Source organism: Triturus cristatus, chromosome 1_2, assembly GCF_964204655.1.
Source record: "Triturus cristatus chromosome 1_2, aTriCri1.1, whole genome shotgun sequence".
Classification (NCBI taxonomy): Eukaryota; Metazoa; Chordata; class Amphibia; order Caudata; family Salamandridae; genus Triturus; species Triturus cristatus.
In genome coordinates, this window is record NC_140580.1 from 537052760 (window position 1) to 537077684 (window position 24925).

The following is a 24925-nucleotide window of genomic DNA, read 5'->3' on the forward strand; positions in this document are numbered from 1 at the left end:
ATAAAAAATAGAGTATATTTGGAAAGGAGAATTCCTCCCTGGGGTGTTGTTTTGTTTATTTCAGGCTACCCTTCTTAATGTTCTCTCCTGTTAAGATGTCAGATCAGGACATTAATAGCCCAGAAGCTCCCCTTACTAATTTTAATGAGGATTTGATTTAAAAAAAAAAAAATCAGCAAGAGATGTACAATTTTGTGTGCAAAACCTTGCAACAGGGTATGGCCAATAAGAGGCCCTTGATTTCTGATGCCATTGGTTTCTGATGAAGAGATTGGCCTGGATTCCGCATCAGGTGTAGAGACTGATGGTGGTAAGAAACGGGGGAAAAGGTCAAGAAAGGTTAAAAACATTGAGGGTCACTCTTCCAAGTGCATTCAGGAGGTCCAAGCACCTCAAAATAAACTGGAGATCTAAGCACCTCAAAACAAATAGAAGGTCTAAGCACCTCAAAGAATTCAGGAGGGCAAAGCACCTCAAAAAGATTGGGTGCCCTATGCGGCACAGATTTGAAAGGTATCCAAGGTGGCATGTTGGTCCTAGGTGCTCAAAAGAAGGCACAGGGCCATGTCATGGAAGAGGTTGGGTCGGAGAATGAGGAAGCATTTGATGAATATATTTTGGATCTAGATCAAGGTGAACTGGATGTTGATGGCCTCTTTACAGAGGAGGAGGCCTCCTCCACCTCCAGGGGATTAGTTTTAGATCATTTGTGTCAAGAGATGTTCTCCCTTCATAGTATTAGGCAGCCCAGGAGTGCCGAATGGTGGCCTCAAGATTATGTAGGGAAGTTCATCAAAAATGGATAAGATATCCCCTAGAAAAAGAGGTACGCAATATCTTACGAGCAGAATGTTCAAGACCTGTGATCCATGAGAAGGTTTGTTTGACTCCCAGTCTAGACCCAGATCGAATTACTTTTTTGTTTAAATTAGGCAGAGATCCTAAAAAAAGGGATGGAGAGATGCCTTAAGGCCTGCCATGATCGTCTTCTTGATGTTTTAGGACCCCTTGCCAGAATAGTTGACATTGCAGAGGAGTCCCATGTCAACGAGAAGACTCCGGTGTATGTTACGCTTCTCAGACGATGGAGCCAGAGGGCTTTGGTCCTTTTAGGTAATGCCAACGCTAACATTAACGTCAAACGGTGAAGGGCTATTTAACAAAAATCAATCCTAAATTGGGTGACCTGGCTGATAAAGAGCCTTCTGAGAACCCCAAGGGCTTTCTCTTTGGTGAAGACTTAATAAAGTCTTTATGGAAATCTTTAGCAACATTTACAGCCCTAGCCAAAGCCCAAACTAGCATGAGAAGAGTCTTCAACCAAGGTGCTTTTGGCCAGGCCGGAAGAAGGGTCCTTTCTGCCAGCCAAGCTTCTTACAGGGGCTACTACAGACAGAGAGGATTCAGTAGGGATTACCAGCCAGGAACATTGTCATCCTTCTTTCCCAAACGAGGACGAGTTTCTTGTGCAAGATGCTATTGATCTTGTGGACATGGGACAACCAACTTTCAGAGTGAGTACAAGGATTTCTCCTTTTTCCTTCTCCAGACAAAAGTGGGGGACACCTCAGGTTCTTTTCCCAGGTCTGGGAGTCAATTACTCAAGAGTCTTGGGTTTTGGAGACCTTTCAGTGGTTCAGGATAGATTTCCTAGAGGTACCACATAAGGTTCATTCCACGAGAGAACTAAATATGTCTTTAGACCAACAGAAGGTGGTGGAAAAAGAGGTGACTTCCATGTTACAAAAGCGGTCTATCGTAGATGTTCCATTGGATCTCGGCATTTTTGTCAGTACTCTCTTTCTTGTGGAGAAGGAAGACAAAGGTTGGAGACCAGTTATAAATCTTGGGGATCCCAATGGTTTTCTTGTGTACAGACACTTCAAGATGGAGAGTATCAACCTTTTGAGGGTTAATTAATAAACAAAGATTGGCTGGTAAAATTGAACCTCAAAGATGCCTACTTCACCATTCCCATGGGCAAGGAGTGCCAATGTTACCTCCAGTTGTTCTGGGGACACCGTCTCTTTCAGTTCCAGGCACTTCCCTTTGGCCTCTCTTTGGCTCCTTGATGTTTCAGCAAGGTAATGAGAGCAGCCACATCCTGTCTCAGAGCAAGAAGAGTATGTCTCATTGTCTAACTGGACAATATCCTCTCTATGTCCCAATGTCAGGCGCAGATTGGGAAGGATTTGGATATGGTTGTTTCTCTCCTAGAGTGTTTGGGTTTGATTATAAACAGGGAGAAATCTATTCTGAGTCCCTCAAGGTCCGTAGAGTTCTTGGGCTTCACTATAGACACTGTGAAGGTTGAGCTACTTTTACCGCTGAAGAAGATTTCCAAGATTCGCAAGGAAATTCAATTTGTCCTAAGACAAGACTTCTGAACTTTGAGAGAACTTGCCATGCTTCTGGGCCTCCTCTCCTCTTCCATTCAGGCTATATTTCCAGGCCCTTTACACTTTCATGCTTTACAGAGGATAAAAGCGAGAATGCTGAGAAGAGGTTTGTGGTATGGGGGCAGGGTTTCCCTGGATCAGGAGGCCAGATTGGAGTTGGGATGGTGGCTGGAAAACCTGGATGCCTGGAATGGATGGGCAATTTTTGCGTCCCCTCCACATTACATTCTCGAATCGGATGCAAGACTTCTTATCTGGGGTGCTTGTATGGGGAAACAAAATATGGGGGGCTGTGGTCCCACATTATATCAATTTTCTGGAGTTAATCGCAGGCCTTTACGTTCTGATGAGTTTCAAGCATTCTTTGCAGGGCTGAACTGACTTGTTGAAGATGGACAATGTTTTGACTGCAGCTTATATAAATCGTTTGGGAGGTACCAAATCTACAGACCTATTGGAGTTGGCCCAGAGCCTTTGCATGTTCTGTCTGGAGCACAAATTCAGCCTAAGGGCAGAGTACCATCCTGGGAAGGCCAATGTATCTACTGATTGGAATTCAGGGTTTTTAAGCGATTCCAGTGATTGGAAGCTGAACCATTACCTCTTTATTATTATGTGCCGCTTATGGGGTCCATTGAAGCTGGATCTGTTTGCAAGAAGGCTGACATTTCGACGAAAGAGATATTTCAGCTGGATACCAGACCCGGGTGCTCTGGCTGTGAACGTCTTCCTGCAGTCCAGGAAGGGAACTCACGCTTATGCCTTCCCTCCTTTCGCAATGGTCCAGAGGATTCTTCAGAAAGTGAGGCAGGAGGAATACTCTCTGGTTTTTATAACTCCCTTTTGGCCATCTCAGGCATGGTTTCCAGTGGCCGTGGAACTAGTCTGCGTCATTTCCTTTCTTCTACCTGCAGAGGAATTTCTCTTAAGAACCGTGGATGGAAGGGAGCCCCCTCTGGTTCTGACAGGGACTTTGAAACTTCTTACCTGGAAAGTATCAGGAGATACTAATTTCCTTTGTTAAACCCTTTAGAGCTGGGTTAAATGGACTATGCAGCTAGTGGGCGTTGACCTTAATAAGTTTCAAGCTCACACTGACGGGTGCTATGACTAATCAGTTCTTCTGGAAGGGTGGCAGGTTAGAGGACATCCTTAGGTCCACTGATTTGTTAAATTCTACTACATTTGCAAAACACTATTATAAGCAGATTGGGCACATGTCTGATGTGGTTTAGCAGAACTACCAACATACATAATGGTAGCCTCTGATCTTGTATGAAAATAGAGAGTCTTCTAATATAATGCCAAGAGAGTCTGAATTTCATGTAAGACTTGGAGGTTAACATTATCCCTCCCTCTTATCCCAGGAGTAGGGCTGGGGTGCTTTCATAAAAAACAAAAAAATGAAGTTTTTGAAAGTTAACAATTTATGTTCTGGTTATTGAGTAAGTTCATATAGTCTTTTGGCCTTTGGCACAATTGGCTATTTAGGATGTACTAACGTTCCTTTTTCATTTCAGATAATATCCAGCAGATCAGTTCTTTGTGGATTATCCATCGCCTGGAAGTTTGGCGCGTCAAGTGTTATTCTCTCCATTGATCCACTATGAAGCTTCTTCGGCGTTTATTAAGTTTTTCTTTATCCTGTTGTTCTCATGCCCTTTCCGGATTCTTTGTGATGCATGAAGGAGAATTTTGGAGCACATTTTCAAAGAGGCATATTGTACTGTGTGCATACCTTTTATGTGCCAGGAGTATTCTGTTTTGGAATCGTTTTCTTTCTGATGTAATACTTCAAAGTGGCTGTGTGGAGTTGCATTAAAGAAATAATGCATAATGTTAGTCTCTATGTCTTTAATGAAATTCAGATTCTCTTGGCATTTAATTAGGAGAATCGCTATTCTTGGGTATAGTGATGAAGGAATGTGTGGGCCTCTATCAGTTGAAAAACTGTATCAATAATAGGCCCAGTTTAGCAGAGATGGCCTGCAAATTCTGTTCATTTAGTGATTCTCTATAGCAGTACTGCATTATAATGGTGTACTGCGCTTTACTGAAGCTCTGTACAAAACATAGAAATAACACTAACGAAAGAGACCCATTAGAATAGTAACACTGTGTAAGTGGGGGTCACCAGTTCATTTGGCTATGTACTCAATGAACATAAAAATGGATGTGGTAACTTTTTAATAGCTTTCTTTAAGAAAGTTGTTTAATTGTTGGGTCTGGTGGAAGTGAGTTCTAAAATAATTTTGCTGTTCCAGAGAATGACGTAAGGTGAAATCATTGACCCTACATGCATCCATACCTCCACACTTGCAAGATCATAGACATGACACATCGGTGTGAAAATGAATGTTTAATGCACATTCTGTGGAGTGTTGCAGCTGGAGCACTACAGGGCCATGCAAACCCCACTTTACATTATTAGCCCATGGAAGGCCAGCCAGAGTCCTTCAGAGAATGACAAGTACATCAGTAGAGGAGGAGTTCAGTCCACAGTCTGATAGCTGTGTCATTGGTGACCAAACAGAATATGGCAGTCCATGTCGAGGTCCAAGGTGAGTGTCGCAGAGTGCATTGGGGGACAGTGGAAGGTGATGATGCAGAGGGAAGAACCAAGCAGAAACAGGCCATATGGCGGAGATGGATGCTACTGCGTCCTTCTACCATTGAGGCAGATTCATCCGCATCTTCATCCTCTGCTGTTTCATGTGCCTCACATGTGGGTGGTGTTTTGTCTCCAGCACTGTGTGGCAGTGACACCTCAGGGGCCGAAGGTGGAATGTCCGCCGCACTGTGTGGCACTGGCACATCAGGGACCGGAGATGTGGATGGAGTGGTAGCAGCAGCATGCATCAGCGCCAGGCCTTGTGGCAGCAATGCAATGAGGAGGGTCCTTATGCCATTGAGGGACCCAGCTACCTCTCGCTGGTGTGCAACCGTGGCAGCCGCTCTTTCCGCACGCGTCCACTCCATGTTCTCCATGAGACTCCGCATGAGTCCCAACGCCCGGGCGAGCTCCCTGGAGCCACTGACTAAACAGTTGTTCTTGTCGCAGAGTCAGGACTCTGGCGATGTCAGCCATGGTTCGTTAGAGGGCATGGAGAGAACTGTTGGTGTCCGTTAGGGAATGTGAGTGGTCCCTGATGGGACTTAGACACCCACGTATGGCGTCTAGTTTGTCTGACATGAGGTCGAACCCCACCTGCACCTGTTCAGCCAGCTTCTCCTGGCATCCCAACACACGGCGTTGGAAGGCCATGTGTTCGTCGTGGGGGTCCTGGGAGGCAGCCGTGGTGGTGGGTTCTGCCTGCTGTGTGGTATGTGCAGGGGGTGGGTTCTCCTCATAGCAGCTGGGCTGCCCTGCTCCTGGAAGTGGGCTGCGGAGGCTTTCCACGAGCTGTTGGAGGGTGTCGGAGTCGAAGGTGTGGTGGTCCTCTTCGTCATCAGAGAAGAGAGGTTGGGACTGCTTTGCAGGAGGTGTTGAATTTCCCTCTGCAATGTGAAGGGGAGATGCAGTTTAACATTGTGTTTATATGTATGTCGACGCATTGTACATGTTTACATTCGGACTGAATGACAGTGTACATTGTGACTGTTTGTGGGGAGCTGCCTATATGATGTGGGACAGTGGACATTTCGACAACATCACAGATGTGTGTTTGTACTTGTACATTGTCAACTCACATTTCCCTGCGATGCCATATGTGATTGGCCAGTTTCTGCACACAAGCGGCACCAGTTGTGTCCTCTGTTCTGTTGTGGACGTGTTGCGAATTGTGCCACATAGTTGTCAATGTTGATGTACTCTGCATGTGATGTGTGTGTGCCGCATTTTGGGGGAGTCCCCCCTGCAGCTCTGCTTTAGCTGCCCCTTATCCCTTACATGCGGTGTGCCTCTGACTTATGTGCTTATACAGTGCTGAGATGTTGCATACTTGGGTGCATTGGTCTCTTGGTGGGAGTTGGGGGTCTGGGGCATGGTTTGTCCTCAGATGTGCTATGCTTACTTGTGCATGTGTGCCATTGTGCCCATATCCCCCTGTGCCCCCAGTCCCTGGTCGTTACTCACCCTGTTGCTGTTGTGTCAGGTCATGTTGAGCAGTGTCCATTCCCCCGACTCCTGCCACCGTCTCCCCACTGATGACTATGAACACCATTTCCTCCATCTCGTCCAGCTCCTCCTGTGGCACTGAGCTCCCACCTCCAGTCTGCATTGCTGCCTTCCCGTTGTTTGCGAGTTTCTGTTTGGTTTTGCGCTTGACATCATTCCAGCGCCTCTTGACCTCTTCCATTGTCCTCTTTAGCACTCCGACTGCATTCACCTTGTCCACGATGGTCTGCCATATTCCATTTTTAGTTCCCAGTGACACAGTGGAGGTGACGAACAGTAATTGATGGTGTTCTATCATTTCCGTTATCAGGATCCTGTTTTCCTGCGGACTGAACCGCTTCTTCCTACTCTTCTTGTCCTTGCCCTTTCCTGACCCCAAGGTCCCAGGCTGGTTCTCCGGGGGGCTTGTGGGGTTCTGGTTGTCGTCTGCACTTGCTCGGGCTGACTCCATTGTGCTTCGCTGTTGTTTGGCTTTTGTATGTGGTTTTTTCCTTACTTTTATAGTGCTTTTTCCCACATGTCGGGTGGGGATTGCAGGCCTGTGGCTGGTTTTCACTGATTTTTGTATTGCGATTTGCGTCATCGCCGCTTTTTCGCGTTTGTGTTTCACATTTTTGTGGCGTCGCATTGATTTTAACGCGTACATTTGACGCGTTGTGATGGGTCTATCGCATGGTGCCGCCGTGTTGATAATACCACGTTGACACAGTGTTATTTTCCCGCGATAGACTGCGATGTGAAGAGTTGCGTTAAGCTACTTTTGCGGTAGTTATCACACGTTCTTGAGAATATCCCCCTATGTTTTTTGTGTTGAATAGTATCCCAGGTATCACTTTATGACTAGTTCATAAGAGCTCTTTCTCGGTGGTGGTTGGAGGCGTTTCTATTTCTATGCTAATCCATGTCTGGATGGGAAATAAGCTGTCCTGGTACTTTTTGTAGATTCCCGGGTGACAGGTTGTTCTTCTGTGTCTTTGGGTTTCAAGTATAGAGCCTTGAGATCCAATTGCAGTGATGCAATTTTAGGAATGAGTGGCGTTGTAATGTTTATTCGTGGAAATCCTCTAGACTTCTGTGCTGCAAGCAAACATTTTTGACATTCTTGAAAGTGATGTAATAGTAGTAGTACTTCTTTTTAAGGACTACGCCTCCAAGAATGCATGGGCGAGGCCTATGAAAACTTGGCAACTGATGGCCTAATTTTGCACATTGCAGTTTCCTATATCCCAAGAAAGTTTTTTTCTTTCCTGCATAGCTTGCAACAATCAGTATGCCATGAAGGTGTCTTTCAGTCAGTTCTGCTATAATCCACTTCTGTTGTTGCTCAGCTATCAGCTAGTTCTCTTTGTTTCTCTTTATTTCCCAAAGTCCTTAGCCGAGGTTGGACAGCTCTCACTGCGCCTGTGATTTTCACAGGGTCTTCAGTTTCCACCTGCTGTGCTTCAGTTATTATAATTCCCTTTTTAGGTCTTGCCTTGCTATCGCGTAAGCGATCGCAAACCGAGACTATTGTAAAGGGGCATTTCAAAGTGCTCCCAAAAGCGGATTGCATGGCTAGCACGCGCACAATCACGCGCATCGTGCCGCCATGCACTCTGCTTTTGGGAGCACTTCAAAGGGTCCGCTCCCCCGCCTGGAATGCGCTCCCCCGCCCCCGCCAAGCACGCGCGCGTCACGCTCCGCCGGGCTTGTCTTGTTCTTTTTCTCTTCGCCATGCAAGATTTTTTTCAGTGTCATTTATTTATTGGTCCTGCTCTATAGGCTGATTTTGTCTTTTTTAAACTGGCTTGCTCTGTTGTCCTGCTACGGTTATATATATTTTTAATAAGATGTTAGCTGTCACTGTGTATAGACTACCTGCACTAACAGCAAAGCAGCGACATTGTAAGCTGGTGTTACGCATCTGACCACACCGAGCAGAACAACTGCACGGTCCCCATTTTGTAGATCAAGCGGATGGAGATTGTTTTCATTTTTCTTTTTACACCTCCCTCCTCATCTTTTAGTGCTCTTTGGAGCCTGCTAAACAGAAGATCAATCCGGCCGGAGCCAAGCCCCGCCTGCCTCGCCTCTCCCACTTTCAGAGACAGCAGCGCTGGGGCTTTGGTGCATGTGAGCTTGTGTGTTACTTCAGGGAAAAACTGAAGTGGCCGCCATATGCTTAGGATTTTTTAAACATTTCCCTCAAGTTCTTAACTGTAGGGAGTCTGGACATACACCTCAATGGGAAGTTCTCATTTGCTAAACAAGGGGTTGCCTCCTCTAGGTAAAACAGTTTGCACTTTTCTATTTTATCCCGATTTCTTGCTTTCAGCGAGCTCGTGGGCGGCAGCGTTGATATCTGTGTATACATAAAGGCTTGTTCTGCTCCCCTCCCATCCCCCTCCCTTGGCCGCCTGCTTGCTTTGTGTGTGCTCTCTTGTTGGCTCCTAGTATGTCTCTCCCTGTCTCTTTCTCCATTTTTTCTCCCGTCCTGGCTCTGTCTTTCTTAGTCTCTGTCTTTCTTTTGCTTTCCCTCTTTCTATGCCTCTCTGGTCTCCCTTTCTCTCCTCGTCTTTCTCTAGCCATCTGTCATTCTGACGCTCTCTCCTTGTCTCTCCGCCTACCTTTCTCTGCCACTTCCTGTCTGTCTTCTTTTTCCCTCTCTCTGTATCTTTGTGTATCCTTGTTTCTGACTTTCTATTTTCTCCCTATCTTTGACTTTTGTCCTGCTCTGCCTGTCTCTCATTATCTCTCTCTCTCTGTCCTTATCTGGAATTCCTAATTTCTGTCCCTGATTTTCTTTCTTTCTACATCTCCCTCTCCCTCCCCCTCCTGTTTATTTCTCTCTCTTCCAGGCACCGAGCTATGGGTGTTCTTAATGTCCTGGACAAACTACAAATGTTTGGTGCTAAGTGTTATTTTTGTGGTGCACGTATAATGAACAAGCATTTGCAATGCAATAGGTCTCGCATTTGCGAGAGTTGGAGCTATCAGCATTGTAAATGACAATGCCTTTTATTAATTTGTTTTAAAAACCTGCAAGTGGTGCATAAACACGCACTCTGTACCTATAATTCTTAATTACGAGAAGCAAGGCTGTCAGTAAAAGAGACTGCCAGCTTTGCTTCTCATAAGCAAGGACTATAAGTACAAAGTGCTTGTTTACGCACAGATTGCAGGTTTTCAAACGCATAAATAAAAGGCATCGTCATTTACAATGCCAATACCTCAAACTCTCGCAAATGCGAGACCTATTGCATTGCAAATGCTTGTTTGATCAATGCCGGGTTTACCACAATAAAGAATTTTGGTTTAAAACCCTGTCATTTTTTTAGCTCACTTTGCACAATCTTTTGCACTTACACGTCACATTCAATTACCAGCTCCGCTGTAAACAGGCGTAGTAGCACACCGGGGAGGTATTAGACCTCCCTGGTGGGAGCCCAATGATGAAGCATGTCACCAACCAGGTTGGTGAGTGAGGACTCTTTTTACAAATCTGATTGATTTTTGTTTTGGCTTCACTCCCTTTTTTGTTAAAAATTAAAATGTGTCTTCCCATACTCTTTCGTTGTTTAATAGTACTTTCCCTGGGGGACTAAGAGTGTGTTTTTGACCCTCTCTCTCTTGTTTGACTCCATCATGCACAATAACCAACATAAACTCAGCAATCACTGAAGAATTACTTTCATTTGTGTATCACGCCTTTTGGCTGTGCTAGTGCCTCTATAAACTGTTGCTTTCTATTGGCACCGGATCCAAAAAAGCTACTTTTGTAAATGCACCCATTTATGTGGCTTGTCTGAACACAGAGCTCCCCCAAAATAATTACAGGTGCTGTCTGCAGAGAAACATCTTCTGAATTTCAGGAGTGAAACTGCGAGATAAGAGAAGGACAAAGCGTCGGCTGTCTGTGAGGCAGACTTGTGTTTAGACAAGTGGGCCGCTCTCTGCAGAGGGCAGTGCCCTGGCGGTGTGAGATGACGTGATTGACACGAGTCTTGCAGCCTGAGAGCCAGGGGCTGTGCAAACCTGTCAGGAGAAGTCACTCCTCGGCAGCCTAGGAGAGGTGACCTTTAACTCCCTCGAAGCAATCTGTGATCTTTTAATAACATTCGTAGGCCCCGTGAATGTAATCTGACGCAAGACAAAGGCGCGCTTTTTATTACACTGTAGGAACCGCGTCAGCGCCCCCTGTCTGGGCTCCCCGGTGACTCGCATTCCAGAGCTGGAATGGTGCCCAGAACCTTATCGAGAGGAAACCAGCCGTGTAAAGGTCACTGGGAATCTTTCTTCATCCCTGCTGCCCCCTTCAAACGCTATTTTTAATACACGGCCTAAAAAATTTGCTATTTATTAACTTTTTTTTATAAAGCGCAGAGCACCCACCAATCGCACTAGTATTTAGTAGAATGCATTGCATTTCTTAGCTCATAAAATGGTAGCAAAAAAAATGATTTAATCACTGAGGGGATTCTGATGGCCTATATACGTAAAGAGAAAATGTACTACACACCATTACTGTAAACCATTGGCTCGTTAACGATTCCCACGTGTGCAGGAAGTAATTTTTTAATTTTGTTGTCATCGCGAAAGCTTTTGTTGTTCAGTGGATTTCTGTCAGTTTGCAGTAGTAATTATCTGCTTTAAACAATTTGCCGCGATTGTTGGCTTTGTTTCAGGCGGATCCTATGTTCAGAGCCAGTTCGGAAGTGCGTCATGAAGAGCCTCGGCGAGAGGCGCTAGAGGTGGCGATCCGACGAATCAACAGGGAGAACCGAGAATCCTACCGGGCTCTTAGGAGCCGAGTCATGGAAATGGTTCGTCATGTTACTCGTCCAACAAAGATCATATAAAAATATGATAAAATCTATTCAAAACTACTAAAAAAAAAGTGTATTTAAAATTCGGAAGCGTTTGACTAGATATCCTACATCAGACTTGTATCACTGCGAGAAAAGGTTCTTATTGAGTGACATCTGAGAAAGTGCAAACTCTAGTACTGGTATCAGCTTTTTAGAGATGTTATTTCTTTACATCTGGAATGTCCTAATTGCAAGCAAGGAAGTAGCCAGTAAATTTAAATAGCCCGCACTTTGAACTAAAGCACTGCTGCCACTAAAAAGCGAAGCAAGTGAGACAAACCCTCCATAGAACAGATTTATTTTCTCATCCATCTATCCACTGCAACTCATCAATCCATCAATTCTGTCATCCATCCATCCACTCTGCCATCCATCCATTCTGCCATTCACCCATCAATCCACCCACTCTGCTGTCCATCCATTCATCCATTCATCCACTCTGCCATCCATCAATCCACTCTACCATCCATTCATGCATTCTTTCACTCATCCATTCACTCTGGCATCCATCTCATCCATCCATCCAGTCATCCACTCAGCCATCCACTCTACCATCCATTTATCTACTCTTCCATCCATATCCATCATTCATCCACTATGCCATCCATCCATCCATTAATCCAGCCAATCTACTATCCAACCATCCATTCATTCACTTTGAGACCATCCACCCAGCAATCCATCCATTCATCTATTCTGCAATTTACTCATCCGTCAATCCATCAACTTTGCTATCAAACCATCTGTTCATATACTTTGCCATCATCCACTCACTCTGCCATCTATCCATCTATCCATCCATCCATCCATCCATCCATCCATCCATCCGTCCGTCCGTCCGTCCATCTGTCCGTCCGTCCATCTGTCCGTCCATCCATCCCTCCATCCATCCGTCTGTCCATTTTGCTATCCATCAATTCACTCTGCCATTCACCCATTCACTCTGCCATCCATTCACTGATCTTTTTACTTACTCATCAATCCATCCCTTTATTCTGCCATTCTTTCACCTGTTCATCCACTTATCCATTCCCTCCCCCATCCTTATATTCCCTGTGCCATCCGTTCACCTGTGCATCCACCTATCAATCACTCATCTGTTCATCCACTCATTCATTCACATACTCATCCTTCCATACTTCCTTCGCTTCACACTTCCTTCCGATATTCCTTGTTTCCTTCCGAGTTATTTACCCAGAGGTTGTTTTTCCCTGCGCCTGCTGCTCTTCTAATGACGCTGTCGCGCAAGAACCACACTCCACGCTGTTACTTGAAGCGTAAAAGGCCATTTTATTAGGACATGGTTGCAATCATTTAGACTTTATTCGACAGTACATAAATGCAATAAATATCCTTTCCCCAACCCATACTGACTCATTCTCCTTTCATCCACTCTCAAAACCATCTCACCTGTTAGACTCTTCCCCCATTCACTCGGTGACCTCCTTCCTCTCCCCATCACTTGCCCTCCAAGCATCCTCAGTGTAATTTCCTTCATTGGTCATTGCTTCCCGCGCCCGCTATCAGTCACCTGTGTACCGTTCTCCCCTCCCGAGGGGTGGATCCGCCCGTATGTGACTACCCACCCCTCCAAAGTACCGCCAACCAGGGAAACCCCCGGAGGGCGGTTCCCTGCCCCACCCCCAGCTCTAGTGCGCCTTTCGCCTCCATCCCGTCTACCGTGCGGCACCCCGTGGATGACCCCCCATCCCCTAAAACCTACATCCTGTCCAACATTCTCTCTCGCCAGGACACCCCAGACTGCGAAAGGCGCACCTAGTCGAAGTAGGACCACCGGTCCCCCCAGGTTGCCCAACTTAACGCTCCAGACAGCAGGTGGATGCCCATCCATCCCTGAAACTATGTCCTGCGGCCTCCAGCAGCCTTTCAACACGAAACCCCGCCCGTGCAAATCGTACCATCGCAAACAACCACCTCGCTGTTTTCCCTCCGGCTCCTTAACCGTGGACCGTCCCCCTGTAATCCTGGTCCAACGCCCCCTAACTCCCTTCTTGGCAAGGCCCCGTCGGTGGATGACCATCCACCCGTACAGCCAATATCCGTTGTAATCCAGTAACCTTCCCGCCAAGCCCCCCAACCCTGAAGAGCGTCCCAGCCCCCAACAAGACCGCCTGTGCCTCGTCCAATAGTCCCATTACCTGCGGGCCGTACCCCCGTAAGCAATTTCGACAGCCCTCAAAATCCGTCCTCTGCCAGGCACCCTCGGTGGCCTACCATGCACCCATACAGCCAGCGCAACTTTCTGACAAGGTACATTTCCATGGCAATCCAGCCATAACAAATGCTCCATCCCAAAACCAACCGTCCCCTCAAACAGTCCCCCTGACCAGTGGCCGTAAAGCATGTTTAAACCGCCCCCACAAAAGTTGCTCCTCTGCAATGCACCATCGGTGGATGCCCATCCACCCTTACTCCAGTGTCCCTCGTAAACCCAGAAACATGTCCAGGAGCCTCCCCATCCATGAAAGGGCCCCCCTCCCCACCAGGCCACCAGCGTCCCCCAGACAGCCTCATCCATTGCAGCCTGACTCCTTGGAATCATGCTCGACGTCCCCCAGAGACCCTTCATTGCACTGCGCAGTGCTGCTTCCTAACCCGCTTCCCAAGTTCCTCGTCATCGAACCATTTCCCATGCCAAATCTCTTGGAATAAATCAGACCTGCCCTGTTCCGAAGAACCCTCTCCCCAATGTTTTTCGCTTGTAGTGGAGTCACTCCCCATATCGTATGGCACAGTCACCCACTGGCCGCCACGCTCACCCCGAGTCAATCCCCCCGTTCCCCCACAATCAACATACATCCCAAATGACTACATTTCCCCTGCCAGATGACATCCGTACACCCGCCATGTCGCCTCTGTTGCTGCCCAACGTTCGGGAGAGTGTCCGCCTGTCCATGCGACCACACTGGCTCCCAGGCCACTCCCCCCACCTGCAGTAGAAAAAGAATAATTAGTCCCGCAGTATCATGTTCCTGTCCTTTCCATCCCCAAACTCTCCAAAACCCTCGCCCAAACCCTTCTATTCCCTACCACGGTACCACACACCCTCCTAGGCCGCCATCTCCCCAATCTCCGACTTCCCCCCCGCCCCCCCCCCCGAACAGCCCTCCTGCTGACACCTCCGTGCCCGCCCAACAGGCGTAAGATTCGTGCCACTCCGCAAAGGAGCCACTTCCCCTCGGCCCCAGTCCTCGTACGGAGCTCGTACTGTGAAAATATCAGGTACTAATCCTGACGAAGTCCATCTGAATTGACATTGGAACTTCTACATGTAATTGATAATTTTTTTTTTACAATTTTCTTTATTCACCTGAGGTCCTGAAGAAAGCTCCCTGACCCTCCTCTGGGCTTTACAAGAGCTGAAACATGTCGACCGATCACTACGTTTAATATCGCAGAGGATTCATTACACATCCTATCTGCAATTTGACCTTTTTAACGCTTCCCCAGCACCTATCAGAAGAAAGACTTTTTTATAGGTAGCATGAGGAACACTTCTTTTTAATCACTCACTTGAGCACTCCTCACTTTTTTATTTTATCATTTTTTTTCCCTGATCACTACTGGAGAATTCAGTGGTTCCCTCCGGGTTGGAGGATGCATGGAATAAACCCAATGATGATGCTATCACGTATTTAAAGGCGGAGAACCAAGATATACCGCACATACATATCTTGACGTGATTGAGGGTTTTTTACCTATATCAGATACAACCACCTGAACCCTGGTGCCAGCAACAAGTGATCCATTCTCCCTTGATTATTTATGACTAGCTGGAAGCCGTTTGGATCACAGCTTCTTTTTCCCTACTTTGATTGTATCATCACCACAACTACCTCCACCAGTCCCCCTGCAAGTCCCCATCAGCAGAACACTGCCCTCGTCACGCCTCGCGACCCTCGCGCGCCAGATACTGAGGCCCTCAGGCCCCTGTCTAACCCCGCATGTATCACCCCCGAACTCCCCTGCCGCCTCCGCTGCGCGTCAGTCGGGCCCCGAGTTCACCAGGCCCCCAGCATCGTCCCCACCTTACCGAAGGACTACCCTTGCAGACCCTGAGGAATGAGCACCCGGTGCCAACCAGGGCGTGAAACCTAAGCTTCCAAGTGCAACTCCAAGACCTTCAACCACCCAATTCATTTACCTGAGCATCCGTCCAGGACCTCCTTCGCCAAAACAAAGACGCCTTTGGATCTCCTTGCCCCCCGCTCCGACTGCGGCCGCACTCGCCTGAAACAAACAACAAAATGGACTGGTTACCTGCCCACACCCCCCCCCCTTTCAGGGCAATCCCCCACTCCACGGTCCATTGGCGACATACCAACCCTTGCATGTATCACCCCCGACCATCCCTGCAGACCAGCTATGAGTCACGTGGGCCCTGGGTTCCCCAGGCCTCCAGCATTGTCCTTACCTCATTGTAGGAAATACCATTGCATAACCTGAGAAATGGAGCACCCGGTGCCAACCAGGGCGTGGACACGGTATCGGCCAAGTACGACACCAAGGCTGAAAACCCCCCCCAGTCATTTACCTGAGCGTCCGTCCAGGACCTCCACCTCCAGCCCGGGGCTCCTTGCCCCCGCCCCATCCGAGGCCGCATTCGCCTGAAACAAACAACAGAATGGACTGGTTACCTGCACACCCCCCCCCCTCCAGGGCAATCCCCCGCTCCCAGGCCCCATTGGCGCCGTACCAATCCTTGTATGCATCACCACCGAACTCCCCCGCTGACCAGCTGTGCGTCACGTGGGCCCTGGGTTCCCCAGGCCTCCAGCATTGTCCTTACCTCATTGTAGGAAATACCATTGCATAAACTGAGAAATGGAGCACCCGGTGCCAACCAGGGCGTAGACACGGTATCGGCCAAGTACGACACCAAGGCTGAAAACCCCCCCCAGTCATTTACCTGAGCGTCCATCCAGGACCTCCCCTTCCAGACCGGAGCTCCTTGCCCCTGCGCCGTCGAAAGGCCACACTCGCCTGAAACAAATAAATGGACTGGTTTCCTTGCTCCCCCCTCCCTCCAGAGCAATTCCCCACTCCAAGGCCCCATTGGCGACGTACCAATCCTTGCAGGTATCACCACCGATTGCATAACTCAGAAATTGAGCACCCGGTGACAACCAGGGCATGGACCGGTATCGGCAAAGTACGACACCAAGATTTAAAACCCCCCCCACAGTCATGTACCTGAGCGTCCGTCCAGGACCTCCTCTTCCAGACCGGAGCTCCTTGTCCCTGCGCCGTCTGAGGCCGCAATCGCCTGAAACAAATAACACAATGGACCGGTTACCTGCACTCCCTCCCCCCCCCCCCCCCGCCCCTGGCAATCCCCCTCTCCAAAGCCCCATTGGAGACGCCAGTCGCTCCTTGCACCGACCTAAACATTAGCACCCGGTGCCCACCAGGGCGTGAACACCTAAACCTCACAATATAACGCCACGCCATCGGACACCCTGCCCATCGCACTGCATCCGGCACACCAACACCTCTACCGTCGCACTCCGTCACAGGCTTCCATCCGCACCCCCAACCCCAGTCATACCACCCATCACACCGCACATAATCGGAACTCGGTAGTATTCACAAAATTGCGATGCTCAATGCGCGAATCCCTCGAAGGAGGGCAGGCCGCCGCGGACCCCCCTACTGCTTCTGGCCAGCGTCTCAGAGCCGTTGTGCGCCCCGCTGGCAACAACCCCTCATCTGCCGGCCTTCTCCGCCGGTCCTGGATCCCCCCCCCACTCGGTTGCTAAACTGAGTGGGTCCCCAGCACCACCGGGTCTCATGCCGTCCTGGCAGTCCCTCATCTGGACTCCGATGACCCCCGCAACCACTGCCTGCTGCTCCCTGACTCCCCTTGCACCGCCTACCCCCGCTGCAGCACCTACGCAACACCCTGCCTCACTGCGCCTCCACTGCCCCTGCCCCCGCCTCCCCCCCCCGGAACCTGTGCCGAACCCTGCCTAGCTGTGGGTGTGAATTGCAGCACCCCACACAGGCAATGTAACTAACAGAATACTCTTCCAAAGGCCAGCAAGTAGCAGCGCCGCAACCGCCCACTAGAAGAAAAAGAATTGGAGCAAGTAAAGGAGCCACTTGAAATGACCGTTTTTCACGCCGCTCACATTTTAAAAGCGGCGGCGCGAACGGTCTCAATGCGCTTTGTGTGGTATGTGCGCGCTAAAATTGGGCCCCCGCTTGCTTGTGGGGACATTGGGGCCCGCGCGCCGTATTGGGAACAGTGCCTGGGACGCGTAGTCCGGACCTGCTCCCGACAGAGTACCGAGGGCAGTGACGGCAACGTCCTGATGAGCTTCAATCGATGCCTTACATGCCCTATGCTGACCCCGGTTATGGATAGACAGCTTCTGCCTGATGGGACCTACGTCAAAGCGCTCTATGTGAAGTCGGCAAGTGCGAGGCTCGAACCCAAGAGGACTGCGCGCCGGGTGACACACGCATACCCCGCCGTCCCGCGCCTCAGTCCCGCCATGCGCCGCCTGACCAGGTCGCGCTGCCGAGCGAGCCGTCCCAGCCCCCAAACCCCCTTCCGCATGGACCGCAAAGCACGCACGCGCAGACGGCAGGCGCGCCCGCATGCAGGGCCCTCCCCCGCCACCCCGCATCCCGGACACCGCAATCGGGCAGCCCCCCTCTCCCCCCCTACCTGAAGCGAACGGTCACCTCCGCCAGCCACGCCGCCCCAGGACGTATAGTATCCGCCCGGCCGGCCCAGCCAAGCCTCCATGCCGCTCCAACGTCCGCCGCACCGAAATCACCATGCAGTCAAGACAGTTGTGGAAAACTTCACGGTCCCCCCAGTGTCAGCCCCCCCGCCGATCGACAAAGCGGCAGATGGCCTAACCCTACAATAATCTCCACAAACTTTTCCCTCCCCGGTGGTGCTCAGGTGTCAGGAAGAGGCCGGATACTCCTCTCCTGACACCTATATACCCTCCCAACTCCCGCCCCTCTCCTTCCTATGATCCCACCCCCACCATGTCCTTCCGGACGTTGCGCGAATTCCCCGGGGGAAGACTGGTCTGCGACCTTCACTTCCCCCGGGGCCCGCCTTGTCCAGTGTAAATTATGAACCTTTGTCTGCCGAGTTGCAGGCAGAGGAAGGCCCATAAAGAATCCCACCTACACTATAGCTGCTAAAGCGGGGGTTCGCGACGCCCCTAATTGTAAGTAATAGATTCAATCTCCTAAAATAACAGCAGCGCTTTTTTAAATTGCTTGGCGAAATACCTTATTTTTCAGACCATTTTCTCCCTAGAAACTTGACTCAAATTTATACTAGAAATGTGTAGACAAATGGGATAACAGAATGACTGGACAACAATGAAAAAGAAGAACACCTAATACCAAATTCAGAAATGGCATAGAGATGTTTGTTTTGAAATCTTATTGCTTCGCATATAGGGGCATATTATCAAGAACAGCGTTCTGCCGCTAAATGCCGCTAAAGCGGCGATAATGGGCTTGATAATATGCTCTGGAGAATTCCAATAGAAGCCCATGTTCTGGTGTGAACATGGGCTTCTATTGTAATTCTCCAGGCCATATTATCAAGCCCATTATCGCCGCTTTAGCGGCAGTTTTCTGCCGCTAAACTGTCGATAATTTTAACGCCGTCCTTGATAATATGTCCCATAGCGCTTTAAAAATGAGCTTTTTGAAGCGTTTTTGATTTCAAGACTTAATTGCATTCAACTGGTGGCTGTTCTAGACCTTGATTTAGGGCAGTTCGTGTAAAGGCCTCGCAGTATAGTATACCAAACAGTGGTTGCGCGCCCAGGGAGTGCTGGGTGGCAATGAAGCGCCCCCAAGGTAAATAGTTTTATTTATTTAATTACGTACCTTACTCCTGTCCGTCGTATGTCGTACTCCACTATCACCCCACCCTGCCCCTCCCCCGCCCGCCTCACTGCCCCACAACACTCCCTCGGCGAGCCGGCACTGATAACAAAAGTAAATCGCCACTGACGTCTTCATTGATAGAAGTAGATTGCTGTTTTGACCAATTTGGGGTGTCCTTCTCAAGGCTGTGCCTTCAGCCACACATGTACATGAGGATATTACATCATGGTTGACAAAATGCACTAGAAAAGGACTTCCCTGTATTTGTTTACAGATGCATACGCTACATCTGCTTGTAAGGAATTTGTGCTTACAAGCGTTGTTTGTAGATTGAAACCCTTTATTTAAAAAGGTATCAATCATTAACATGTGCAAGTATAAAGAGCTTAGCATCTGAAAGAAAACAGCAAGACTCCAGTGCTTAAACTTCCATTTGAACCTCTTTGTTCCTCTGAGTAAACCATTAAAAATACAGAGAAATAAATAGTTCCTTTTTCATGTGAGGCAAAACATATGAGGGTACAACTGAAAGTGGAAACCAGAGAGCGCAAATCAGTGATCTATTCTATATCTGAGAATTGAGAATGAAGACTAGATATAGTGAGGGTCTTTCCTGGCCCCTCGGATTGGTTCATTGTTTATTCTCCAGCCTTATTGATAAGATTTGCAAATAACTCATAAAAAGGCTAGAAACAAAAGTAGGGCGCCTTGTGACATACCTCAACACAATACACTTTCTTTAACCAGTCCAAGCAGACATCATCAAAGTCACTCATTTACTAGATATTTCATTCAGCGACTCATGTAAGAAATCCACGTCTGTGATACAAAAACATTTTTAGAAAAAAGGCCCAGGCACTAGATTTTGAGGAAAGGAGCGAGACATCATTGTGCCTCTCCCCTAATAGTGACTCTTCCTCACGAAGCCATGGTAATCTCAGTGGCCATTTTAGGAGGAATTACTTAAAAAGAAATGCAGCTCACAGAAAATATCAGGCTTATCACAAATGGCGTTCAAAGAAGGCGTCTGTATAGAAATAGGTGGACCTGTTGCCAAGGATTTGAAGTGTTCGCTTACAGAACTCCAAGGAGTGGGGTACCCAATTGACCAGAATTAGGTTTAAACTTCGTAGATCAAGGATTGCTAGATTCCAGAGTACCTGAAACACATATCCTTGTTTTTGATTTTCTGGATAACAATCAACTTTTAACATAAGAGACTAAGGGCTATTAATAACTGAATCTTTGGACTATGAGAACTGTTTTGCAAAAAAAGATGATCATTTATCTTTTAGTTACTGACTAAAGGTGACATAACCTGTGTAATTCGGAAAGATGCTCAAGAAAATCTCTTATGGAAGTGGAATACTTTCCCCCTCATAGTATAAAGCTGTCCATGAGTAATCTTTACAAAGGTTCTGCTTAAATTTGTTATTAACTGAGAGCGCCATTATTATGACAACAAAGTGGATAGGTCTGGTGGTGCAGTGGACAAATACATCCACTGTAGGGGCCTGTGTTTGACCTCATGGTCACAGGTTCTAATTCTGGCAAGTCCACTCAGCCTTTCATCCGTCTGAGGTCGATAAAATGAGTACCATTGAGTTGGGTAACAATATACATCTGTTATTCAGTTCCTTGAGACTTTCGGGTGATACGTGCACTATACAAAAGTACATGTTATGTTTTTTTAATGTTAGGTCAAGCCCAGAGTTTTTGCTTCCTAAATAGTATAGGTTTGGATCGTATCCTAATCCTGCTGTGGCGCTGGCACAAAATCTGTCTTTCCCATTCCCCTTCCTTCTGGGTGACTTTTCGCCATTCCTCGAGGTCTCTTGTGGAGCTGGTGCTTTAAGCGAGACTTAAGGGGCGAGCTGCAAGCTTTTCAGTGGTTGATTCCCCTGCTGTGCAGTTCTCTTATCTTTATTACACTTGCTCCCTTTATGAAAAGCTAAGACTACTGTCCCTCCACTATGTTTAGCAAGAGTCAATTAACAAAATAACTCCTTGCCCAGTTCAGTCATAGCATATTAAGATAGTTTATTGTTAGCTAGCTTAACCCAAACAGCATTGCAGATAGACTGCAGAGGGACCTTCCATGCAGGACTGATTCCCAGTCCATGCATACCTTCTTTTTCTTAGAAAAATGATGTTTTAAGTCTGACCTTTAAAGCCCACACAGGCCCTTCATTTCAGCAAGATTGTTGATGAATTCATCAGTAAACATGAACATTTCAATGTAAATGGTTCACTGAGAAGGATTATTCTTTCTGTGGTGATGCGTATTTGCCCAGCCTCTTCTATAAACATTTGGTTGGTCCTTCTGTAAGCATTGCACTCTCTCAGTGGCAGCACAAGTGGTCTGCAGAGCGATTTTGGGAGAACTCCTCCGATTAGGATCTGGCACTTGGTTACCACAAAACCTAGGAATGTAGGAATACAATTCCACACTTTTTTTCCAAGAGGCCATGAGCCACATGAGGGAAAGGGAGACACATTATGGACTTTGTGATGGACCTGGAAACGCCTCTTGCTTACATCCTGTTACAGGAGAATGGGTTTTAGGCTAACATGACCCTCAAACTGAGGGAGCCAAGATTGAAAGTAAGATCAACTCTGCAACCACTTGGCCCTTAGTTCCGTCTAATGTTAAAGTAAGGGTTCGCCTGAATGTCCTGACACCCCACAAAGATTTGAGTCAGTTTCAGTTTTAGTGTATTTTGCCCAACTGAGCCTTTCCGGGAAAATGACCATGTAACAGTTACGGAATACAAATAGCACATGCAGTAAAGGTGCTTTAGTGAGTACTTAAAATGCTGTCTGTTTCAGGAAAGTCTATTTCTGGGGGCAAAATATTTACTGGCAACATCACAACAAATTTAAAAACAAATGTATATTTTGAGTGAAGTAGGCTATACAATTTTAAGCTTCCAAAAAGATTGAACCAAATAAATAAGCAAGGACAACACAAAAATCATCTACTAGGCTGATATCTGCTAAATAGGACGAAGAGTACAATACAAAAATGACCCCCATGCAGTATTTAAATGGAAAAGATCGGCGAAGTAACCTTGGACAAGATCTATCATTCCCATTTGCAAACCAGGGATGTACAATCTGCACATAAACTGATGTGTGACTGGTAATTTTATTTGCCATGCAATGGTGGTCCGCTATGCCTTGCAAGCCTCCAACTCTGCACTGACAGCTAATCAGAGGCATTGTAAATTGTGAGCTGCCTAATTCATATTGATTAAAGCAAAAAGAACAAATGATGGCCGGAATGCTGAACAAATCAAACATTCACCTCCATCACATATCTAGGTTTAATCCATAGTTTTTTTGATCACCACACCACCCCAGTTTGGACTCAGCAATATGCAAATCAGTCTTGACCCTGCTCCCCATGGGAACAGTCCAGCCCAAACTGCCAGGCCAGGTCCTCCCTAGACCGGAAACAAGCATCCTAGGACCGGTTTCGGGGCATCCCCCCCTCATCAGCCAAGATAGCTTAAATCCAGTAAGCACAGGACCCACTTCTAGGCATACCCTTGCGACTTAGGGCAACAAAAGCAAAAAGAAAAAATAATGAACGGAATGCTGAACAAATTGAACATTCACCCCCCCCAGTCACAGGTCTGGGTTTAATCCATTGATCTTTTGCTTACCACGCCACCGCAGTTTGGACCTAGCCATATGCAAATCAGTCTTGAGCCAGCTCCCCGTGGGAACAATCCAGCCTGAACTGCCAGGCCAGGTCCTCCGTGGACCAGAAACAAGAACGCTGTGACCAATTCCAGAGTATCACACCACATTAGCCAGGATAGCTAGACTCCAGTGACACACAGAGCATGTGACACAAGTCTGGGCATACCCTTCCCACTTGGGGTGACAAAAGCAAAGAGAACTAATGATGGATGGAATGCTGAACAAATTAAACATTCACCCCCAGTTACAGCTCTGGGTTGAATCCATCATTTTTTTGCTCACCATTATATTGATTGAGCAGGTCATTTTGTGACTTCCTACGATTTACAATTTGCGATGCAACCTATTACTACATAGGTTGAATGGCAAATTACATTGCCATACCATTCAATGTGAAATATATATATATATATATATACACAAAGTGAATTCGTCTCTTTACCAAGGTAATGATTTGTACAACAGACAAAGCGAACCCAAATGATGGTGCAATTAAGATTAGTTTGTGCCCAGCACCACCGCCGCCATAACGCGTTTCAGCCCGCGTGGGGCCTTGATCACATGACACTGTTGAGGGAGCGGTTACAGGATTTAAAGTGTAAGTCAGTGATGTTTTACCTTACAACAACTTTTTTTGCATAGACATGGAAAAAATACAAACACATCTATACCACGTAATGGTAATATAACCTTGGGTCACAGAGAGTATAAATACATCTCTAATGTGCAAAAATAGAGGAAACCTGATGTAATATCAAGTAAATAGCAGCACATTGAATAAATAAATAAATGAATAAATTCTCAGTTTGTGATTATACAGCTCTAAAATTGCATCAGTTAGTAAAAAAAGGCTTACATTAATGAATAAAATGAAGCTAGAAAAAGTAAAACCAATGTAAAACTTTTCATCATGTATAGCAGCATCATTCAAAAGGCATATAAGACTAACATTGGCACATGTAATGTAATCATGTGGTTAAGATGTTGAAAAATAAAGCCCAAGTGGGCAATTACCAATAGTCCATGTCAACATACTTAAAAAAAGGGGAACATGGTCCGTGCAAAATGCGTAGAATCACGTCACAATATAAAGTGCTAACACCATGTGCAAAAGTGTAAACAAACAAACAGTACAGTGAAAATTGAATTCTCTAAAATAAAACTTTAAAAACCTTATTATCAGGTAGGTAGGCAGCAGCATGAATATCAGATCTAAGTCATAAGAAATATTAAAGATGAGTGTAAAAGTCTTCACTAGAGTTTAATCCATACGGTGTTTTACAGTCCATTTCTAAAATGTACTTTGTTTCTAATTTACGTAACAATGACTCACGGTCATCACCTCTTCTCAGTGGTGGGACCATGTCAATGACAAAGTACTTTAGGTCAGCAGAGTTTTTGGCGTGTCATTCATCAAAATGCCTAGCGACAGGATATGAAGAATCCCCATTGTTGATTGCCCGTATGTGCTGGAGTATCCTCTTGTGGACCTGCAGCTTTGTTCTACCCACATAGCGCAGGCCACAGGGACACTCCAGCACATATCCTGCAAATTCAGTTTTGCAAGTAAGTTTCTTCTGGATGCGAACAGGTCTGTTACTGAAAGGTGTCATATATTCGGTCTTACTAACTCCATTTTTGCAGGCTTTGCAAACGGAACATTTGATGAAACCCTTGCTGCAATTGAGCCAAGATGTATTGAGTCTGACCTCAGGGCTACTTTTCTCCAGGCAATTACTCATCGAGCTCAACAATGAGGGTCGAGGGTTAGCTCCTCACTTTCTGGAGAAGTGCGCATGCTTGCGTGCTCCTACAACACTGAAAAAATTACAGTGTTTGCTGGGCTTTCTGATTTTTGGTCGTACTTACATTCCTGATTATGCCCAGCGTATCAAGCTGCTTTATGCCTTGGTACAACCTACTTTTTCCAAATCGAGCTGGCTGCCAGAGCATTCAGCTATTTT